At 37.4% G+C, this 24,380-nt stretch overlaps 2 long non-coding RNA genes across 2 annotated transcripts in view; both read right to left on the bottom strand.

Annotated features, from left to right (window-relative positions):
* Positions 1 to 24,380, bottom strand: part of LOC117607930 (uncharacterized) — a 124,982-nt gene that overhangs the window by 25,996 nt on the left and 74,606 nt on the right. Inside the window, exon 3 of the long non-coding RNA XR_004582256.1 lies at positions 2,247 to 2,325. This is a non-coding gene — a long non-coding RNA (uncharacterized LOC117607930). The remainder of the gene's footprint in view (positions 1 to 2,246; positions 2,326 to 24,380) is intronic.
* LOC117607931 (uncharacterized) lies at positions 4,449 to 5,728 on the bottom strand. The gene is made up of 3 exons (XR_004582257.2): positions 5,702 to 5,728; positions 4,819 to 5,142; positions 4,449 to 4,745 (listed from the first exon to the last, which is right to left on the bottom strand). It is a non-coding gene; the product is annotated as an uncharacterized LOC117607931 (long non-coding RNA).

A 24,380-nucleotide genomic window follows, 5' to 3' on the forward strand; every position in this document is an offset into this window, starting at 1 on the left:
GCATTATACTATATTTCATATATTGGACAAATTTTTAAAGCCACAGTGTAAAATTTAGAAAATGGAAATAATATGAATTACAAAATTAACCCATTCGCTGGCAACAACGAGTATACTCGTGTTTGATTTGATACATGCACACAATTACCTATGACAAAATATGACAAATTATAAATAATTACGATTAGATAAACGCAACACTCAAAACAGAAATGGCAATACGAATGAAATCACATAATTTGGGTCTGGCAGCGAATGAATTAAATTCAAATTGGAGCTCTCTCCATGGTCCGCCGTCCGAGTGTTAACAAACGCATTATATTATATTCATAAGAAAACGATTATTTTTCCTATTCTGATTACTTTGCTAGCGGGTTTTTTGAAAATTTTCCTGCTCCCCACTCCTACCTTCCAATAACTATTATACATTCATGTCGGTAACGCCAAGATAATTTCTATTTGTTGATAAGCGAGCATTTGCCCGCAGGAACAACTTATACGGGAGCCCTGGAGGTTTGGGCACACCCTCTCTATCTCCCGACCTCATCGGAAAAATAAGAAAAAAAAAATATTCTTAAGAAAAGGATTAATCATTGTTGTCCTAAGCTAATATAATAAGAATAAATATTAAATTGTACATTTCTATAGTATCTAGACTGATTAAATCACCGAATAATCTGGAAATTTCGAAGGCAAGAACCGTTCATTCACAATCGCGCCAGCCATTCTTGCACCAGTTTAGACGGCGACGAGTCGGTATAATATTAAAAAAAGAATAAGCACGGTCTCTTTAAACGGTCGGTGGAGGAGCATCTGTACGAAACAAGGAGAGGTTTAATCGAGCACATGATGCGAGCATGCGAGTTCCGATGGGCGCACATGGAACGCCGCGCGACAAACCCGGGACCAACGCGAAGAAGGCCGATTCCTCGTCGCGAGAACACGTGTCCAGACTGACAAAAATGCTGCCCGCCCCTTTTTTATTCGTCCAAAGAAGCATTCGCAGCAACAGCGAGGATCGCGTTGTGGCGCGAGGCCGCGTTTCCGCTGCATTCGAGGGAAAAAAAGAACCGGGAACACGCGGTGCACCAGTCTGGAAAAACGGGCACGTGTACTGCAACTTGCGACCCCTTTTCTTCATCCTCGCCTCCCCTTTCCCTACCGTTGCAAATTTCATTTTTACCACGAGAAAGTATTTTTTTTTTAATAAATAAGAAAATAGGCACGCGAAAAAGAATGGAATTTTATCAAGAGTTTTGGAATCAAATTCTTTGGACCGATGAATCTATATGTTGAAAATGAAATACTCGCAAGGTAGAATATGTGTATGGAGAAAAGAATGAAGAGAAATTGTCGTTCAAATATATAACACCTGCATTTAAATCGGAAAAGAAAGGTGTAATAAAGGGTTATTCCAATTTAAATTGAATGTCACATTTTTAAATTTAAATGAAACGTAAAATATTTGAGATTTGTATAGTTTCTTTATTTTAACACAAAATTTACTTTATGACATTAATTATGAAAAACAATATCATTCAAGTGTCCTCCTAGGCTTTTTTCCATGAGATACGATTTTCCATTACATTTTCACACAATTGAAATTCAATTTCATCAATGATGGTTGTGATATTGTTTTTCAGCTCGTCAGAACTCTTTGAACTAAATTTTGGACTTTTCTTTTCAAAGATTCCTTTAGAGAAAAATCTAATGGTGTTAGATATATCACACGGTCCTGGTGGCCAATTGATGTTTCCTCAAACGCATCGGACTCGTGAAAAAAAGTCGAGGAGGATACTTGATCGATATTGTTTTTTATAATTAATATTGTAAAGCAAACTTTGTATTAAAATAAAGAAATTATACAAATCTCAAATACTTTGCGTTTTATTTCAATTTAAAGATATGACAGTCAATTTGAATAATCCTTTAGTACGAGGATGCCTCTGCGTATATGCCATGGGTAAAATTGTAATTTTAGGAGGAAAAGTAAACTCAGAGATATACTTAAAGTTTCTATATGTTTAAAAAACAATACTCATAATAATCGTAATTATTAAATTGCTTCATTTTAAATACTTTTATCCATAAAGCAGTAACGTAAATCCATAAAGTACTTCGGAAAGTAATTATTCATAAAGGAAAACGACTGATAGGTAACTATTTCATTTTGCAACAAGATAACGCACCAATACATACGACAAAAGAAGTTATAGAATATATAAAAAATAACAAAATTAACATACGTTTATTAAAACTGCCTCCATAAAGTTTCTGTCACCAATGGAAAATGCTTGGACTTGGCTTAAATCTCTGATAGGGATCCTGAAACAATAAATAAATTTAAAATTCGTATTATTGAAGAGTGGCAAAAGTTTACTTCGCAAGAATATAGAAAACTTGTTTTTTTTATTCTATGTATAAATTTAATACGTTGAACGCCACAATGAAAATGGACACTTGTTATGGGACGTATTGAAGCTCTAATTAAAAAGAATAGAAATAGTTAATTTAAAAATTTAAAATTTCAAGCTTTCTATTTATGGTAGTAATATTATTTAAAATAATGTTTTTCTATTATTTTCATTTAATTTTTCAAGCATGTGTAATTTACAGTGCCAATCACCAGTGACCCCAATGGCATTTAACGTGTTAATTTTCAAATTTATGTTATATCGAAGAGTAATGGTTTACGTAATTTTTATGGATAAAAGTATTTAAAATGAAGCAATTTAATAATTACGATTATTATGAGTTCTGTTTTTTAAACATATAGAAACTTATTTATTATAAATAACGATTCCGGAGTTGAGCATTATTTCAAATAATTCTCTGATACTTACAAACATATTTTAAATAAATGAAAATATTTTTAAATCAGAAACAATTGTTTTTTTATGAAATTTTATTTATAGATCCTTCAATAAAAATGTCGAATAAAACCAAATTATTTGAAAATAATAAATAATTTTCAAATTCAAGATATTTTCATTTCGGATAAGTTTATATTTCAACTAAAATTTGATTTTCCCTGTTATTTTCAAATGACTGATTGAATTTTTAATTATTCAAATAGATTTTTATTCAGGATCAATATCTTCGGTTTAGCCAAAATTTCTGTCAGAAGATTATTTCATACAATGTCCAACTCTGAACGATACAAGACAATCAAAAATTCTGAAAATCTTAATTTTGAGAATATTAATATCAGAAGTAATTTGGACAGAAAATTATATAAAAGTATAATTGCTCGTATTGAACGACATGGAATTCAATGAAAAAGGAGGGAAGCAAATGAATTTGCAACATGACACAGTGCGGAATGAAAGGTGACACGCAAGGAAATCGTAACGAAACATTGTCACGATGCGCGTTAACCGTCACGAACGCTGATTGATAATAATCGCGTAATGAACGTGAATTATTGCATAATGCTGGTAAGCACAGGGCGTGGTCGTATTACGCGTCCACGGGGTGGAGAGAAGAAAGAAACAGAGAGGAAGAAGAAGAAAAAATATTAAATCAATGTTCAGAGGATCGTTCCCTTTTAAGTGTTGTAACTGATAATCATACCCTTATCTGTGGCAATTTACCACGGTGCATCGTATATCATCGTCGCCTGTTATTTACAGGATGACGGGGAACGCGTTCGCGGCGCGATGATGTTTCATCGGAAAGTGCAGATTCGACGATTTGCGATGCCAAGAAATAAAACTTTGCAATAGCAAATGAAAAAGGAGTTTGTAAGAATGAAAAATTTTATATTTGAAAGATAAGAAAGGGTGAGAATATTTATTTGAAAGATTGAAAAAGAAATAATTAAAGGGTCTGATAAGGTAAAAAATCGATTTTTCAAAAACTATATATTCTTCTAGAACACTTTTCCAAACTTTCATTCAAGAATTCGTAAAACTGTCGGATTTATGGCTTCAAAAGCTGAAGTGTATCGCATCTACGAGTAAGACAATTGAAACTGTAAAAGCGTTTTATTCGAAATGCAGTTTTTAAAATTGCTAACTAGTACTTTATTCTAGTACTTGAGGAAGCAAATTTCTTATTCGTGTATTTTCTCCTCTTTTTTTAACAAAATAAGTTGAAAATTTATGTCGGGAACTACAAGTTTAGGTTCAAACAGCCGCCATTTTGTAAAAGATTGATATTTTTAAAATTAGCTTCGACAAGTACTAGGTCCTTTTGTCTACTTTAATGTATTATTAAAAGAACTTGTTTCAGATAAAAGCCTACAGAAATATATCTACTACCGCAGATGGTGTTTCAGTGGAACGGGTTAGATATTAAATAGCAGCCATTTTCTTCTATCGATAGATACATAATTCAAATTTTCAGAAATTTCTAAGAAAATAATATGTAATAGGATGTATATGTCCATTATTAAATTTTTAATAAACAATAATCTGCACCTACAAACAAATTTTTTAATTTTACTTCTCATTTAATCGTTCAGAAGTATGTAATCTCTTAATCGGACGGCTGACCATGGAAAGAGCCCCAATTTTAACGTAATTCCGTATCTCATATTACTCTCATTTTCTAAATTTTACACTGTTCTCTTAAAAATTATTGCATCCAAATATGAAACTCTTTTGTTTAAAAATTGTTTATTGTTCACAGAACTTCTTATTTAATGATTTAAAGGAATGTAACTCCTTAATCCTCGGACAGCAGATCATGGTCAGAGCTCCAATTTAATTGTAATTTTTCATTTTCTAAATATTAGACTGCCCCTAAAAAAATTATCGCGTCCATGTATTAAACTTTTTTGTTTAACAATTTTTTATCATTGATAAAATTACTTACAAACAAATTTGTTAATTTTCCTTCTTATTTAATCCCCCAAAGGTATGTAAACCCTTAATGAATCAATGTTGCGTTTAACCAACTCTTCCTTTCTTTTTCAATCAATTTATATTGTTTTTTACTTTTGAATAAAAAAATTGCGTGTACTTTAGAGGCTTCGGGAGTCCGCGTTCCTCGCAGAATGTTGACCCTCGTGGAAAGACGTACGAAGGTAGGAAAGGAAAGATGAAAAAATCAGCGAGGAGTTGATTAAACCGGGGGAAAAAACGGGCACAATGCATCCGGCCGAAAAAGTTGAACTGCTTCGACCAGTCATCTTTAATTCTTCAACGATGATCCAATAATAACGTGCCGCCAACGAGACGAGACAATGTTGCCGAGGAGAAAGGAAAATTTTGGAGTATCGATTTAAAACGGAGTGGTTAGAAAATTTGGATAAGTTTCCGAATGGCCCCACCAAAATTGAAAACTCAGGTTTGGTATATAACCTAAATTGACTACAAGAAACCGAATAAAGTTGGTTTCAGAGCTGGATGTCTTACCGTTTTTGAGATATCGTGGTAAGAAATTTTTGTACAATTTTGGGTCTACGTATGTGCTATTCAGTAGTGCGCATGCGCTATTCAATACTGCGCATGCGCTATTCGATGCTGCGCATGCGCTATTAGATGCTGAACATATGCTATTCGATACTGCGCATACACAGAACCTAACCTAACCTTACCACGATATCTCGAAAACGGTAAGACATTCAGCTCTGAAACCAACTTTAATCGGTTTCTTGTAGTCAATTTAAGATATATACCGAACCTGAGTTCTCAATTTTGGTGGGACCATTCGGAAACCTATCCAATAATTTTTTTCAAAAATCAGGTATCCTCACCATCGTGTGAGTTTCAACTACAAAAAGAAAAATAGCGTCTGAAGTCTGTCGAGAAAGAAAAAGGAAAAAAGTAAAACTAATGTTATGTTCGGGCAAGAAACATCTAAAATGAAATTTCTAAAAAGGAAGTAAAAGATGTGAAAGTAAAAGGACGGTCGGTGGAGATAATACGAAGGGAAGCACGTCGAAAATGACAGAATAGGGGAGAAGGTAAAAGTGGTGCGCATGCGAGAAAAAGAATGCCGCGAATGGGAGGCAACAAAAGAGGACGAGGAATTGAACGAGAATTCGAGGAGGTTCGTACGAGCATCTTATTTCAATATTTTAAGCGCACTCCGGGGTATCACGCATACCACGAGTGGACGGCCAATATTTGAAACGGACCACAAAACGGCGGTGTGACTGTTCCCTGGGAAAGGGAAACGGGTAGGAACCTTTAATGGCGCTAACTTTAAGACGTTGCCTTGTCTATAGAAGTTCTTCGTTTCACCGTTTTCAATTTTCATTGTCTATTTACACTATAAAAGTGAAACGTGTGGGTGTTATATAAAATTATCAAAATTCCAAAATTTTAAAATCTGAAAATTTCTAAAGGACCCCGCACACATCCTTATGGAAATTGAATTTCGGTCGAATTGTCTGAATCTTTCAGAAAAGTTAGTTCTTACCATGCTGATCAAAAGTCATAGGACACGGAGTCCAAAAATGACCAGTTTTTGAGATATGTATGGTTAAAAGTCGAAAAATGGCTTTTTGAGATTAGATTGCTGTATAAGTTATGCAACACCAATAAAGTGTGCATGCGCATAGCTCTGTCAAGTGCTGTTTTATAAACTGAGGAAGCACAGAAAATAATGAAAATGCTATGAAAATAATATTAAATACCTGTCAATTACATCATTACAAAGCGTATTAAATATTCAAAACATGGATCTTGACGAAGTTGTTGTTGACCCAGAAGCTTAATAACCTACCACGCTTACACACCCACGCATGCACGCACGCGTCTAGTATCAAAAAGCCATTTTTTCGACTTTTAACCATACGTATCTCAAAAACTGGCCATTTTTGGACTCCGTGTCCATTATGACTTTTGATCAGCATGGTAAGAACTAACTTTTCTGAAAGTTTTAGACAATTCGACTGAAATTCAATTTCCATAAAGGTACGCGGGGTCCTTTTTAAAGGACGTTGCTTACCTCAGAAAATATCCCTGTTACGCCACTGTTTGACGGTTTGATTTGTTAAAAAAAAACAATGAATATGGTGTAGCGGTTTCGTCGCTACCGTGCCTTTGTTAGGTCCGAAATTTTTATTGCGGCGACTTGTGCGAGTCTGGTCAGTGTCGAGTCGCGCATCTGGCGACCACTCGCACAAGTGCTCGCAATAAAACTTTCCGAAAATACGAAATTTCGGACCCATCAAAGGTAACGACGAAGCCGCTGCAATGGTACTGAAGTTTAGTGTGGTTTGTTGAAACTAATCATTAATCATATATTAGATTTAAGATTTAAATTTCAAATTTGCAAGATTCCAAAATTTAAAATCTAGAAATATCTAAATTCCTAAGGGACATTATCTCAGAAAAAATCCTGGTTATGCCTCTGTTTGACAATTTGATTTGATTTAAAAAAAATAATAAATATGGTATAGAAGTTTGGGGTGGTTGGAGAAACTAATCATCCTTACCTATGGGCATCCCGAAGGAGAATGACAATATACGGAAGGAGGCCTCATATATATAGATCTGTGACCCCCCACCACTTGCGTATAAACGTTTACGCGGGAAAATTTGAATTAATCTTTATTATGTTATTTGTACCTGTCAGTTATAACTCAACTTTATAATATTTAATACTTAAAAGTTTCATTATTTTTTTTCTAAATTACTTTTAATATTAATATTGATATTGTCAAAATTAAGATTTAAAAAATCCCTGCTTCCACTGTATGTCAATTTTCTCTATGGAAAAGCCTCAAACGTGGAGATTTGAAAATCCATAAATAAAATCAATATAGGTTCCTTAATTCCTCGTGCAAAGCATAATAATGATAAAGTATTGATAGAAACTAAAATTCCATCAGATTTTGATACTAGTCTCGCCACTTTTCAATTATTGAAAAAATACATTTCTGTGCTTGTTAGACGACCAATAAAAAGTTCTTCTTCCCGATTGCACCCTTATTTTCTTTTTTCCTTTTCTCCTCTGCGAACCTCCAATTCGTCGCAGCGTTTTTGGTCAAAAAGCTGAGCGCGCTGATCGCGTTATCGAGGAAGCGATTCCATCTCGACCCATCATGAGCTGCGTAATCGCTCGAAATAAGTCGAGCCAACAATAAAGCGGTCAAGACAGCCCGGCAGAGATGAAAAGAGGAGAACAGGGGAAAGAGGAAAACCACCCAGGGCTCCCCTTATTGTCAGAGTATAGAAGGTGCTTTCGATCAGAAGAAAGTAAATTTTCCAAAATTTTTCAATTACTATTGACAATATTTCAATTCTAGAAAAATGGAGCCTCCTTGTTTATAACAATTACTGTGAACAGCAGATGTGTCTAATGAACAGATGTTGGACTTAATAATATATCAACCTTCTTAATGCTATAAAATATGTAATGAATCATTAAAGATGCAAGATATAATTAACACAAACACTTGAGCCCAACATTACGTAACATTGTCATCTATAATCAGCACTAATTACTTACAATTCTATTTAAATAATAGATATTTGAACCACAGAGCCTTATACATTGGAAAAATAATTTTTAAAGGAACACTGTAAAGGAGATGGCTATCTATCCCCAATACGTTAGTTGACCCCCATGATCCCGGCAAATTTGTACCCCATGGAATCCATAGAATAGTCTACCAAAATGATCTGTACCAAGTTTTATCCAAATCGATTAATGGGAACATGGTCAAAATGGCGGCTAAAGTTGACCCTTTTAACATGGGGCTCTAAGGGGAGTGGATGAAATCGTGCTTTTGGCATCCTAGTTTCCGGATATGTTAAACTAGACGATAATACCTTCCAAATGAACCCATGAGCATCAAAATTGTCAAACGGGAACTTGGTCAAAAACGGGCATTCATCTATTTGGATAAAACTTGGTACAGATCATCTTGGCGGTCTATTCTATGGATTCCATGGAGTAAAAATTTGCCGGGACCATGGGGGTCAACTAACGTATTGGGGATAGCCATCTCCTTTATAAAAGAAAAATATTATAAATTACAAAATTACATGCAATTGTATTGATTCATACATGAATTCATATTCTTTCCTAGAATGATACAATTTCAAAATACATAATTATTCTTCATTAGAAGATCGATATTTCATTGCTAATCGATCAGAAAGATCTCCGTCCATCAATTCTGCATCAGCCAAAAGGGGACTGGTAATAAATCACACGTTGAAAAACGTCACGCGGCCTCATGAATCAATGCGGAGGGAAATATTTACAATTAGTATGGACGAAAAATCGAGAGCAATTTTTCGATCGCGTTCGAAAGGCGAACGACAAACGCGAGGAATTCCATTCGTCCGTCGAGCCATTGGCAATATCGTTCATTAAAATTCATTAGAATCGATAAGCTCAATTAGACTTTCTCGTGCGCATAATTTCGGCTTTACATATCACTTTCTTAACCTTGTTTGTTCTCTCCTTTTTCTTTTTCTATCACATTCTCGTTAAGAATGTTTCTGCAAGCGCTTGATAATTCCCTGTTTCTTAGAAGCAACCATCTTCGAGGGTTCCAATACAGAAGGAATTATAGAGCACTTATACTATACTTTATTGTTAAAATATTAATAATAAAATATTATCAATCTAGGGGACGATAACAAACCCTCCAAGATTCAATAACCCCGGACCTCCAAAAATCTCAATCCACCCCTGTCTATACGGTACTATATTTCAAATTTTTTACCAAAAATTTTCTATCAAATTCCCTTCGAATTTATGCAACAAATCGAAATGAAGCGATAGTTATTCATCACACGTCCCACTCATTCACAGCCATTTGAACGAATGCGGTCGTTCGAGTCTCCAAGAATACACTAAAGAGCGTGCAACTAATTAGCAGTCGTAACGCAAATAGCATCTCCAGTGTCTACGTGTCGTCGTTTTAATTAGCCGATCCGACGGATCCGCGGGGGGGGGGGGGGGGGGGGGGGGGTGGAGTGAAAAAGCGATTTGCCAGGGTGGCACGTAAACCCTGAAGCATGTGTCAGTACTCGGTGAAGCTTAATGGAACAATGGTCGGAGGATGGGTAGGAGGGCAACTGGTGGGCCTCGCAGTCAATGAATCTGCTGGCCTTTTCCCATGCCCGCGAACACCAACAGCACAGTTCCCTCTCTCCGAGCCAGTCTTCGGGTCCAGTCGATTTTATTAGCCTCTGACTCATTCCCTCTTTACTCCCCCGTCAGTGCTAGCCACAGCCGGATATTTCTTCTTCTTTTTCCTTCTTTACGTCGCAGGATGTCATCCCGGAACGTCTCGACGTGACGTCCGCGAGTTGCATCCATCTTTCCGCGGATTTCTACCTTTTCCCGATAAAAAATCATGATCGTTTGCTGTCTTTCCCTAAACACTCGATAGCCTCCGAAACGGCCTACCAACGGGCTGATTTACGAAAGCAAACATTTAGCCGGGTGGCAATCAAAGTTTCAACCGAGTAGGGTTCGACGAAGGGAAAGAAAGGGAGAAAAAGCGGGAAGGGAAAAGCAATAAACAACGGGATCCGACAGGCGACAGCGTTTGCAACAAAGCGGCGGACTGTTGATAAAGTAGCTAATTTGCCGGGGCGAGGTCTTTGTCCGTTTATTTTTCTCCGTTCCTCGGAATCTTTACTCTTCCCAGCATCGTTCTCTTCTCTTTAACCACTGCAGTCACTGGCGTTCGCTAGCTTCCTCCGGTTAGAAACACTCCTCCCTCTCGGTCGTCCTCCGAAGGGTGGCGTTAACGAGGCGGCGAGACTTTCACACGATCGTTTGCATCGAGACAAACAGGTCCTCGAGGTTCAACCGACGACGATTCTTTCCTATTTACACGACAATGGTGAACGGTGCCTCGCAGGTTGCTGGCCGATCCTCCTTTCGTGCTTTTTCTTTGTTATTATCTCGGACGGAGTTGGCCAAAATGCGGTACTTATTGTAGGGATGAGCGAGGTGAAAGTAGAGGGAATAAATCGATTACTCGAATTTCGAGTCAAACAATGATCGATATTTGTCGAATTACTCGAAATCGACGAACTGTTGGAAACAAAAGCGAGCTATTCGACTATTCGAGGTGAAAATTCATCTTCAAGTAAATCGAAGTTTTACGACGGCTCGAATATTCGAGTAGTTCGATTTTTTCGAGTAGTTCGCTTTTGTTTCAAACAGTTCGTCGATTTCGAGTAATTCGGCAAATTCAAGAGCTCGGCTCGGCTCGAATGATCGAAGCGAGTTCAACTCGGCTTGTAAATTACGAGTACTCGCATACCTCTAGATGAAAGTAACATTGTAAATAATTTAAAATTTATTATTTTGAATACACCACAATATATGCAATGAAGAAAATGACTTTTCGATACTCGACAAGTATTCTTTTTCTTCATGTTTTAAAATTGTAATTTAGGATAAGTTTGGGAGAAATGGATTAAATACGTATTTTTTAAAGTATCTATCAAACACTCCATTTGTCGGTATTGTTTTGTTTTAATGAAAGTTATTAAGTATGCCTATGACTTTAACCTCTCAATTTTAGTTAATTTTGAATGGAAATTAACATTTTAATTTCTGGTAAGGACAAATATTTTGTTAGCCAGCTCTAAAAAATAGAATCACTTTGTTGTTTGGGCAGATAAACACACCATTTTCATAAATTAAATTTTAATACTATTTAGGCACAATTATAACAAAGAACAGTGATGTTTATGGGCGAAAGTTACAAAACATATGGAAGGATATTAACATAAAGTTAAATGAAAGAATTTCATATATTGGAAGAATAATTTTTAAAGGAATAGTGTAAAATTTAGAAATGAAAATAATATGAAATACAAAATTTAATTAAAATTGGGGCTCTCCCTGTTGTTTACCGCCTGAGGGTTTAAACAACCACAATGGCATAAATAAATAATTCATCTCTCTCGTACCGGGTGGTCCATTTCACTCAAAGTATCTTAGTGTAATCAACAATATTTAAATTTTATTTAAGTTTTCGTTTGCAATTACTGGTCCCATGAGGAATGCACAAAATTTAAAAACATTTGTAGTCATTGTGAAAAAAAAAATTCATTAGTTATGACAATGTAAGAAACTCTTTCTTGTTTAATAAAATAATAATTGAAAATATACATTGTGTTGATACAAATAAGTTATGTAAACCCTGAAAATTTCATAGACAATTAAACAATTGAAATTAGCGAAAATTACGATTTTCCAGCTAAGAATCTAATTGGTAATGTGTATATAGTGAAGAAAATAATTTTTCGACACCCTACAAGTAACTACCTCTTCATGATATAAAATTCTAAAATATTCCTTTGTAATAAAAGGAAAGTTTCCTAAAATATTCAACAAAATTGCTCCTTATACAAGTACCTAAGCGCTTTTCTTTTATTTAATCTTTCATTTGACTCTCCTGAATGTAATACTAATCACTTAACACTTTTAAGCGTCTCATTAACCCCTTCGCCTATGATTTTTTCGATAGTTGCGTCAGTCAAATCTAACTATTTATTGCTTCAATTTTAAAATAAATAAATAAAATGAACGATCCTAGACTGAGCAAATTATAATTATAATTAAACTCAAAATTCAACCATACTAAAATCACTAACCAAATTTAACACATTTGAACTGTAAGTTGCGTCTCGAGTGTTGCACGATGTACGGCAAAGGGTTAATGAAAAAAACATTTGTAATATGGAAGAAGAACAAACCAATAGCGTCCACAATTTCAATTCATTTTTTATCGTAATACTAGAGAGATACTAAAGAGATGCTAGACTCTAGTCGTCGACCTTGACCTCAAATGTTTCCGCGGTTACTCAGAGCGTTCAGCCGCGAGCAGGGGCTGAAGCTGAAAGAGGCGAGCGTGCAGGTATCGTAGACCCGCGTGAAGATTCCTGCCGACGCGAGGCAAAGGAATGAAAGAGCGAGTAGAAGATGCAGGCCGAAAGGAAGATGGCCAGAAGCTGCAACACGCGATTCCTTTCGATCCTCCAGCCTCGTGCTCGCAATCTCGTGGCCCGATTCTGGCGGGAAGTTTTCGTGGAAGCCGGCCAAAGGAGAAGGGAGATTTATCGGATTTGCAAATAATGAGACTATGTTTCAAAGGGGCCCGACCGTGGGCTCCTTTTGTCCCTGCCGGATTCCACGGCTGATTCCGTGCCTTTTTTTCTCGGCCTACTCGCGTTTCCTCGCTGCTTCGAGAGACTGGTTTCTCAGGAGGGTGGAGACACCGAAGCCGATGGCCAAGAGAAATTTCGGAAAACCAACGGGACCCGTCGACTTTCCCGGGGAAAGCTTTTCTTTGGGACGTCGTTAGGCTTTACTGGACTTGTCCAAAGAGACAGATGTCAGTATGTATAGGGTGATTTGGATTTAAAAAACGCAGCTGAACTGTAATGTTGTATTTTTAGGGCTGTGATTTTTTTTTGATCCAGTGTGAAAATTGTTATAAAATGAAATGTTTGGAAATCTTAATTTATTGTTTTTGTGTTGGGAATTTTTAAAAGCAAGACAATTATTGCGGAATTTTAAGGGGTGAATTTTGAAAAATACGAATTTTTATTAAATCAATATCAAAATATTCTGAAATATTACAAATGCATAGTTTTATCAAATTAGTATCAAAATATTCTGAAATATTGCTGATACAAATTTTTATCAAATTAATATGAAAATATTCTAAAATATTGATAATACAAAATTTTATCAAATTAGTATCGAAATTTTCTGAAATATTGCTAATGTAAATTTATATCAAATTAATATCAAAATATTGATAATGCAAAGTTTTATCAAATCAATATAAAAATGTTCTGAAAACCTGCTAATGTTAATAATCTCTGCAGTGATAAGGAAAGAAAGGATATGAAATGAAATTCACGAACTCTACAAAGTTGAAAGGGATTTCAAGAAATGGAAATTTCGCGTTTATGTAAATAAGCGGCAGCCTCTGAACCATGTGATTGGTTTCGATAATATGGTTCAATTAGTGCAGCCTGTTCCCCATAGCAAATTGTCGGTTCACGCGTGCTGTACGTCTTCGCTGGAATCGCTGCGTGAGAAACGCAGGCGATTCTTTTTCATGCAACTTCGTGATGATTTGCCAAAAGCGTTTCGTGGGAATGAAAAGAGAGATTCCGAAGAAAAAGGAATAAACGTTATAGGTTAATTTTCTGATAAATAATTATTAATTTATCAGGAAAATAAATAATTATCAACTATCAAGTATTTGAAATAAGGGCTTCACTTTACTTTGGGGGACACAAAATTGTTGACTTTTATTTTGACAGACTAATAGTATTTGACGAGTAGAATTCAAAAATACCTGTTTTAAGCTCAGAGATTCACGCCTTCAAAAGTTATGCCTATGTAAAGTTGAGCGCTTTTAGCATACTTTAAGAGGTTACTTTGACGCCATATTGATTTCTAACCATAATTCGTCCAATCAGCAGAGTCACTGCTTATAAACAGATCACGTGGGTGATGAACATTTTGGCGGGAAAAGTCAAACGTCTTTATGTACACTTAATTCAAGGGAAAGAAAATGTGCTTAGAAATACTCTGATAATATTCAATTTAGGAAATATAAATCCATCAATATTTGTAAAACACATATAGCTAGAGACAAAATGGCTGCGGCCCATGTGATTTATTTAGAAGCACCGATTCCGCTGATTGGACGAATTACAAACAGAAGTCAATATGGCGTCAAAATAACCTCAAAATACGCTAAAAATACTTTTGTAGGTGCATAACTTTTAAATAAATGAATTCCTGAGCTTAAAACTGGTATTTTTGGATTCTACTCGTGAAATTCTATCAGAATATATAAAAAATAGGCAACAATTTTGCGTCCCCCAAAGTAAAATTGGTACCAAGTAATGTTAATAATACAAAATAAAACGCTTTTATTTAGAATAGTTGCGATTACACCGAGTCTTTTCATCGTGGTAATTAATTTTTTAAATGAAGAAAGACAGCCAAAAACTTATCGAGCCAGTATTTCGGTAACTTTTTGAAACTGGCAAAAGGTTGAAGGAGCATCGTCCCACGGGCGTATCAGCGGGTCTCCGAGATGCAAAATCCGACGCTCCATTAAAAGCAGGCTTTCAATTCCGTCCAGCCGAAACGAACCCATCAAGCCGGCCCATATTCCAAAAACCATCAGCCGGGCCCAGAAAACAAGCTCCGTGAACGCGATCGTTCCTCGCAATCTCCCGGCGTTCCCGCTCTAAACGCGGCCCGAAACCCGAGCTCAACATTTTCGGCCCTCTCTTCGTGGCCGATCCCTCCGGAGCAAAAAGGATCTCTCGCCATATCCTTTGATCCTGCCAAGGAGCCGTTCCCTTTCTTCTTCTTCTTCTTCTTCTTCTTCTTCTCTCGGTTCCTTCCACCACTGGCCCTCGAACGAAGGACCTCCCTGGACTTGGTCGCCGCTTTGGAGGTCCTGTACCTCCCTTCTCGCCCCTCATAGGCAAACGGGGGCCAGCTGAGGATCTGAAGAGGAAGGGGAACGAAAGAACGAAGCACGATGAAGAAGAAGAAAATCACGAAGGAGCAAGCAAGAAGACCAAATACCAAGCTCTTCGTTTGCTGCTCTTCGAAAACAGTCCGTTGGACATTCAATGGAACGGTCAATGAAATTTTCCGATTTTCATTGGTTTGAAGGTTTGAAGGTTTGGTGAAATTGTAACGATGTTGAATTTTGTTAAGGGATATTGAAGTTTATTAGTTTGGAATGGTTTTTAACATTTTTATTGGGTTGTTTGATTATATTTGAAACGGTTTGATTAAGTTGATCATTGAATGATAAGGACTGAAGGAAGCATTGAAGGTGATTTTTGTTTATAAACTTTATATTCTCTTTTTTTAAGTTAGTGTAACATTGAAAAAAGTTCGAACTGTATTTTTTTTTATATATGATGGAGTCTGAACCGGAAGTCTTGGATAGCCCAGCAAACAAATCTGTTAAGTTGAGGAATTAACAGAGACTACAGTGTAGACCTTTAAAGTTCAGAAACTGGTTCAGAGGCTCTTTAAACGGAACGAGCTGAGCTACCAACGAACTACGGGAGGATTTAATAGACTGACATACTTTAGTATCTCCAACCTAACCCACAATCCTAAAATCCAGTTTCAATAAATCAATTTCATAATCATTACCGACACCGTTAATTACAAATGTCCAACTAACTCAACTTCGCTAAATCTGACCGAAAAATCTTCCCTCCAAAATCCACATCCCCTAAGGCATAAATTTTCATTCATAAAAGAATCAAATGTTTACCTGAACGTATTCTTAATTCTGCCTGTTACCCGATCTCACCCGGTTCAACCCGAGAATTCCACCTTCAAAATTTCTCCATCTCGGTGAACAATGTTCGCGAACGAGCGTGTGGGTTCGTTTCGACATGATCGAAAAGCATCGTGGAAAAATACGAGGTTGCCGGTCTGTGTGCGATTTGACGTGGTTGCGGTGCGCTCACGCACACTCGAACACCCTCAGACACCGCGGGCACACAACCACGGACCACGAACCACGAACCCCGTGGGCCCGTAGAACCGCATTCCAAGCTGGCTTCACGGACGGGCCCATGATCCGGCTGGTCGTCGGGGAGGGGGACCGCGGCGGAGTGGGGTAAGGGCGAAACGGGCCGCGGAAGGGCGCGAGAGAGACGCACGGGCCGGGGAATAACTCGATAAAACGAAGGACCCCTTCTAATTAAAATGAGTTCCGCCGTGGGTCCTCTCGTGTACGACTCTCGCCGCGGTCTTATTTCCTCGCGAATCTTCCTCTCACCCTTTCGCCGCACGACTGGCCCGTTCCCGGGCATCTTCCTGGTCCCCTGGAATTCGAATGACGGACACGTGGGAATTTCTGGTGGGGAGAAGGTTTCTTTTTTCCGAACGCCACTCCGACCGAAACGGCTTTTTAACTCACGACCTGCGATATCGGGATGGACACCCTCTAACAGTAAGGGTGAATGAATTATCTTGTCGGACACCGTAAGATGAACTTGGACTGCTTACTATTTTCGGTATTATTCAGAAGAGAAAATAAAAGTGAATTCTTCAGATTGAAAAGGCAACAATGTATGGGTACCAAGAATCCGTCCAAAGAGTCGGCGACACACGGTACTTAGGCTCTGGGCTATGGGACTTAAGATCCTCTATTCTTATTACGCTAAAATAGCAAAATGGAGACTTGGAAGTATTCCTTAAGTTTAGTTGAATTAGCCATACTCTACTTCCATTAATCCTCTAGAAAAGGTTAGAAATCAAATCACAAACAAAAGTGATACCGTAAGATGAACTTAGTTTGCTTACTATTTTCAGGATTATCGGAAAAGGAAAAATAGAGATAATTTGTCTCTTTTTGAATAACTATTTCATAAAAATTATCATTATAAAAAAAAAAAAAAAAAACAGGAATCCAGGATTTGAACCGAGGACCTTTAGATTACGAGTCATGTGTTTAACCACGAAGCAGATCCGTGACTTGCAAGTTAAATGTCCTCGGTTCAAATCCTTGGTTCCCAAAAAAATTTTTTTTATGATAATTTTTATGTAATAGTTATTCAAAAAGAAACAAATTATCATTAAAAAAAAAAAAAAAAAAAAAATGTTGGGAATCAAGGATTTGAACCGTGGATCTCTAGATTGCGAGTTGTATGTGTGAGTCTGTCATACATCTCAATGTAAGTAGTAACTAACTTTAATTATTAATATCTTTTAAACAATTAGTCGTCTGCCCACAAAACGGGGTATAGGCGTGTTCAGCTCGACGAGTTCTACAAGCTGGCAAAGTTTCATTAATAAGTGAGTGTAACACTTGGGTAGTTCCCCATAAGTGATGTAAATATTCATTAAGTGTACTTGAATTAGCCATACCTTACGTCCATTAATCCTCCAGAAAGGGTTAGAAATCGAATCATAAACTGAAGCAATACCGTAAGATGAATCTAGCTTGTTTATTATTTTCAGCATTATTGAAAAAGGAAAAATAGAAATGTATTCTGAAGGAACGATATTGGTTTTAGATCGAAAAGGCAACAACCTCCGGCTTGATTCCGCGATTCCCTAAACAGTCGGAGCGATTAAAAGGAATAGAATCTGCACACCATCGATGTGGCATAGTAATTAAGACCTTATGGGGCATCCCGAACAGTCATTCCAACCCAGTCTTCTCTATCGCACAATACATCCAATTTAATGACCCGATGCGTAAATCAAATCCCTCCGTCGAAATCTTGCTCTCTCCCTGTCTCGTTTCTTTCTCTACGTAGTAGGAGGTTTCTTTGAAAGCGGCCAACCACCACCACCACCATCAACATCGGCACCATCTCTCGCGAGGTTGGTCGCCTTGGGTGATACATGACGTTTCTCACGGTGATAATTATCGCCGTCTGCGCGGCCCAAAGACAGACAGTCTCTACCTTTGTATAAATACGCGTCATTAAAAATTCTGAAGGTAAGTGGGGGAGACAGAGGACAGATAAGATCTTGTTTGACATTGCCTGTTTTTAGATTTTTCTCGACAGCTGATACGACTGACCATCGATTGGAAATCATTATATTCTTTAAGGGGACTTTTGTTTGTTAGAAGGCAATTTCTTATTGCTTTTCTAGAACTTCTTCAGATGGGAAAATTTCCTTTAATCAAGTTTCTTTGTAAGTTCTTTCACTGGCTTTTGATTGACTCTTTGCTTTTTAAATATTTTTTCATGAGATCAATTTTGGAAAATTGAATTGGATTTTGAAGTTTAAAGTTCTATATGGTGCTGAAATATCTAATTAAAGGTAAATTACTGGAACAGTGACCTAATTTTGATAAAACAAACATGAGAATGCAGAACAAAATTTTAAACGCGGCTTTTTCGACACGCGAATTTTAGAGACATTGGCCAAATGGTCAAAAAAAGTTATGAACCAATTCGAAAAATTTGTATGGTATTTTTTTTGTTATTGAACTGGCTATCGCATGAACCAAAATGATATTATATGTGAAATTTGTTATTAATGGAATATTATATGTGGAATTTTGTTATTATATATGAAATGGTGTTTTTTCTGTTATTGGCACTTTTATGTATAAAATTGACCGTTCTTTTGACAATTTTTGATTAACTTGCATAAATTACCGTCATTTTGTTTCTTTTTCTTTCGAAGTAGTTTATACTATAGTCATTAACAGGGAACTACAGTTGTTGATTTTTGTATAATGATTGACCCTTTTCCTAAAAAGGTAAGAAATATAATGCGTTTTTTAACTCTTGGATGGCGGACCATGGAGAGAACCACAATTTAGTATTTCATATCATTTTCATCTTCTGAATTGTACACCGTTCTTTTAAAAATTATTCTTCCAATGCATGAAACTTTATTTAAAAATTGTACATTGAATTATGATGGCCACCGTTTTCACCCCATATTTTGTAAGCAGTGCAATAAGCGTCATTTACAAATGACATCACAAGAGAGACCACAAAAAAAAATGTTTTCATATTCTTGAATAATGTACAAATAAAGGACAGAAAGATTTTTTATGTTGTATACATTAAGAAAAAAATAATTCAGAAAAATCATCTATATTTTAAGTGATTCGATAAGAAAGTCTCCTTAAGTGGATTTCGTCGTTAATGACAATAATGAAATTTTGCTACTTAATTGATAGTTCTTTTGTAACTACGCTATCTTATCTTTTTTCCTTCGGAATGTATGCAGTTCGGGTGAAACAACGATGGCAACATTTCTCGCTGAGCTGATCACCTTGAAAAACGATACAGCTTGTTCTGATTAATTATTGCCAAGCCCGAAAAAAGAGGAAAGGAGTTCTGATCGTTATAAATAAGTGTCTCGAAGCAAACGGCATATTTACCTTTCCCTGTACGACACCTTGTATTTTGTGTAATGTTAACAGTATGTTTCTTAATGATCGTAAAACTAGTATCAGTTCAACGAGATCGTGATAACTCGACTGCGATTAACCCTTTTGATTCGAACAGCGGATTATGGAGAGAGTCTCAATTTTAATTTTATTTTGTACGTCGTGTCAATTATTTTTATTTTCTAAATTTTACACTATTTCTTTAAAAATTATTCTTCTAATATATAAAACTCATTTGATTAAAATCCTTGTATAAGGATATAAGGGTTGATCCTTCTTTTCGTTTTTATTTCGCATCGTTACGATCGACGTTACAATTAACCAATTATCATATTAATTCTACAAAAAATTATTAGATATAATATTAATGAAATTTCATTACAATCAATGCGGTTAAAAAGGTTTGTCTGCAGCAAGAAATTAAAGCTTTCTTTCGCAAAATCAACAACACTTTCCCTGTTTTTGCTTCGAACAAAAGTTTTAGCTCGAGGAACGAGAGAAGACAGGTTTCTCACGTTGATAATTATCACCGTCTTAGGAAGGTGAAAGAGGGACTGTGTTCTTGCGTGAATGCACGCTCAAGTTTGCACATTCGTCGGCGCAATTGACGATAACAAGTGGAATGTAATGACAAGCGCAGCGCAAAATGCAGCGCCATAACACATGTTAGAAGTGCATTAAAGAGACAGCTCGTGATATTCTAATAACAGATGTTCGACTAATTATTTTCATAAATAAACAAACAACTTTTCTCCTTAGAACTTCTCTCCTTAGAAATATCCATATGCAATTGCAATTTGAATGGTGAAAATTTTAGGGTTAATAATAACAATAGAAGAATTAATGTAATAAACAACCAACTTTTTTTTCTAAAAGTTATATAAATTAGCAGTTTGAATGATGAAAATTTGAGATAACAGTGATTAACAGTGATAGCAGCAGAATTACTATAATATATACAGGGTGTCCCAGAAAGAGTTAGTCCTTTAAGAGTTGTATACATTAATGGACAACTAACAATTGTTTTTCTAGCAATGACAAAAATTAAGTTAGCTGGTAAATATCTACAATTAGGGCTCCAACGAGAAATCAGTTGCAAAGAGGTAAATTCTATGTATTTTTGCCCCCCGAATCCAAAACTGCTGATAAAATTTGGGGGTCAATTGCATATACAATTGCAATTTGAATGATGAAAATTTAAGGTAACAGTGATTAAGGGAGATGGCAGCAGAATTAGAGTAAGATACAATTTACGTAAATCATATTATTTTATATTTTATAAAAAAAAAAACAATTTTCTTTTGTATAAAAATTTGAGTATCCAACGATGAAAGTACCCTCGTATTTATGATACGTTTCGGAGGTTTGGATCACGATTGACCCTCCTCGATCGTCGAAGGATTAAAATACCAAGGAAATTTCAAATTGCCCTCTAATTTCTCTCGAGTAACGCATTCAAAGGATCGAATCGATCTTGAGAGCACATCGGTAAGGGAGAGGGAAGATCGAAGTCGATCGAACGCACGCGGAAGAACGACGAAGAATTCCGAAACATAAATTTCGTGCTCGCTGGAATCGCGTGAAGCAATATTTTTCCGGCCGAGCCGTGCGAAAGACGGCCGTGAAAAACGAGAAAAACGATCGAACCGACCGAACCGTCCAGATATATTTCGCCTCGGATCTCAATAAAGCAACGGACGCCGGGTTTTTTTCAACAGTCGAAAAAGTAATCGGTAATCCCTGCAACGGAGACCACTCTAACGAGAATTAATACCGGGGCTGAGTGTTTGTTTTGTGAGTCCGGCAGCCGGGCTTTTAAAGAGCCGAGTCGCACATGAGAATCAGTTCGCGAGGCCACGTCTGAATAAATTAAATCCTTACCAGGAATTCACTAACGACCTGTACCTCTCCGACTACACATCTCTTAATGCATGTTCTATGGTTCGCCGTGTGCCACGAATATTTATCTACATTCTTTTTATCACCCCCTTTTTATTATTCTCAACCCCTTCTCCTATCATCGACACTCGATCTCTATTCTATATATGTGCCAGTTGGAATAATAGTAGTGCAACTTCCAGTATAAATTTTTGGTGAAAAGCAAAGTTTTTTATAACAAAAAATATAATTATTTTATAAAGACTTGTTTTTAATCAAATTAGAGGTGCACCACTATTATTCTGAGTGACACCTGCATTAGATAAACTGTCACAGAACGAAGGCACCAGGAACCAATAAATTATCAATAACTTTCTTTGTCTCTAATTTTACATTTCTTATTCGATAAAAATAAAAAGGAAATAGAAGGTTTGGATTAACCCTTGAACAGGAGTCTGGACTCCTAAAACATATACAAGGATATTAAGGTTATATTAAAATTTGGGCTCTCTCCATGGTCCGCGGTCCGAGGGTTGAATTCGATCAGCTCAAAGAGACATATCATTTCACGTTTCATCGTTCGATCGCGAATCTCCCATTTTCTCACGCGTGGAACAATAAAACGTGCTATTTTAAAGGCGAAGTTTACGGGCAGGTTCGGCCGAAATTCTGATCGGAATCGAGCGGACCGGTTGGCCTTTGCATTCTTGCGATTGAGAGCCTTTGCAGGGTGCACCGACACGCCTCGGGCGGTTCCCATTGCATCGTCGCTTCGGACGCCAACACATTCGTTTCTCGGTGCAAGATTGCACCGGCGGGACTTATACAATCAAACTGTAAACACGGCCGAGGTGGTTCGATACCACCGAGACACGATAGAAACAAAAAGAGCCTGCATGTAATTTGAATGCTGCCTCTTTTTCCTCGATCAACGGTAAAACTGTACGCTTGAGAAAAAAATAGCCTTTAATTGATATTTATCTTAAAATGAAAAACCGTTGAAATTTCGTCAAATTATTTATAAACATATCTAAACTTCCCTTTAAAAGTTTCGTATTACTTTTCTATCGCTATACATAATTTTTCATCATTTAAAAAATATTATGCCCTTAGGTGTTTAAAAATTAAAATTATTTGTAGAGGCCCAGACGAATACCTGTAATTATCCTGATTCTCCTAATGATTTCGTTTCTTAATTATTTGCCCAAATTAAATTAATAACCGGGGACCACCGGTAAAGATATCGATCAAGGTTCCCCCAGAAAATGAAATGTCGAGCAAGAAAATTTGATTGGACGAGTTTTGATTTGTGTCGATCAACGTCGATAAAATTCTCCGCACAACATGGAAGCGTCTCGAACGTTTCAACGACTATTCGCAAGTACGTAATGGTTGAGCACAACGCGTCGAGCTGGCAGTGAATCACCTTGTGAAGGTGGGCCGCCAGTTCCCTTGCACGTACATACACACGCGTGTAAGTGTACACGCGTGTATACACGCAAGCACCGCCGCATACCTTTCCCTCCTTCTTCTTGTCCCAACCGAAACCACCTTCTGCCCATCCTGCCCCCTTCCCTCTGCCACCACCCTCAACCACCGCCTACCATTCGCCTTCGTGGCAGACCTTTAATCCAATCTGTGTAATAAGCGCTGCCCTTTAAAGCGCGGAAATCCCGCCACCTCCTCCTCCGACTCGCCAGAAACTTTCGCCGTGATTGTTTCTGGAGGAAGCATGGAATTTGGGGTAATTCAGGGGGGAGGGGCAATTACACCGCAGAGATGAATGTCATAGTGACCTCTGTTTTCTAAAATGAAAGTTAGAAATTTGCTATCTATAGTCTCCTGACTGTAGGTACTTTTGTATAGATACCAAGACTCCGTCCGGATAGTCGGCGACACACGGTACTTAGGCTCTGGGCTCTAGAGTATGATCCCCAATTCTTGTTACGATAAATTAACAAAATAGGGACTTGGAAGTATTCCTTCTGACTATAGATACTTCTGTATAGATACCAAGACTCCGTCCGGATAGTCGGCGACGCACGGTACTTAGGCTCTGGGCTATAGGACTTAAAGTCCCCAATTCTTGTTACGCTGAATTAAGAAAACAGGGACCTAGAAGTTGTCTTTAAGTGTACTTGAATCAGGCATACCATCGTCCAGAAAGGGTTAAAGATCGAACCAGAGACGGAAGTGATCGGTGTCCCCTGGTTAGCAAATACAGAAAAATGAGGGACAAGGGTCAGTCGGGAAGTGAGATTTTCGAGGGCGTTCACGGACGAAGAAAATGGTGGGGTATCGCGAGAGGTGGGTGGGGTGGTGGTGAAGTAGAAGTAGAAGGCGGCGGCGAGGTGGTGGGGTGGTGTGGGCCCGGGCCCCGAACACGGCTCACAGACCGACCCTGATCCTTCGTGCCTTGGGACCCACCACACCATGGGATGCCTCTCCTTCTCCTGGTCGGCGGCTCAGCATCCTTTAATATCTCTCGGCGGCCTCCTCCTCGAGCAGAGTTTCCTCTTTGTCGCTCGTTCGAAAGCAGGCCCTCCTGCCCCTCTTCGCGGTCGGCCACTTTCGATAGCATCTTGATGGAATGCCTGCGGGGTAGGTACCTGCCGCATTGTCGGCTCGTCCCAGCTCGTGCTTTCGCACTCTACCGCGATCGTCTGTTGTTGTTGTTGTTGTTGTTGTT

The sequence above is a fragment of the Osmia lignaria genome, chromosome 5, assembly GCF_051020975.1.
Source record: "Osmia lignaria lignaria isolate PbOS001 chromosome 5, iyOsmLign1, whole genome shotgun sequence".
In the NCBI taxonomy this organism is placed as follows: Eukaryota; Metazoa; Arthropoda; class Insecta; order Hymenoptera; family Megachilidae; genus Osmia; species Osmia lignaria.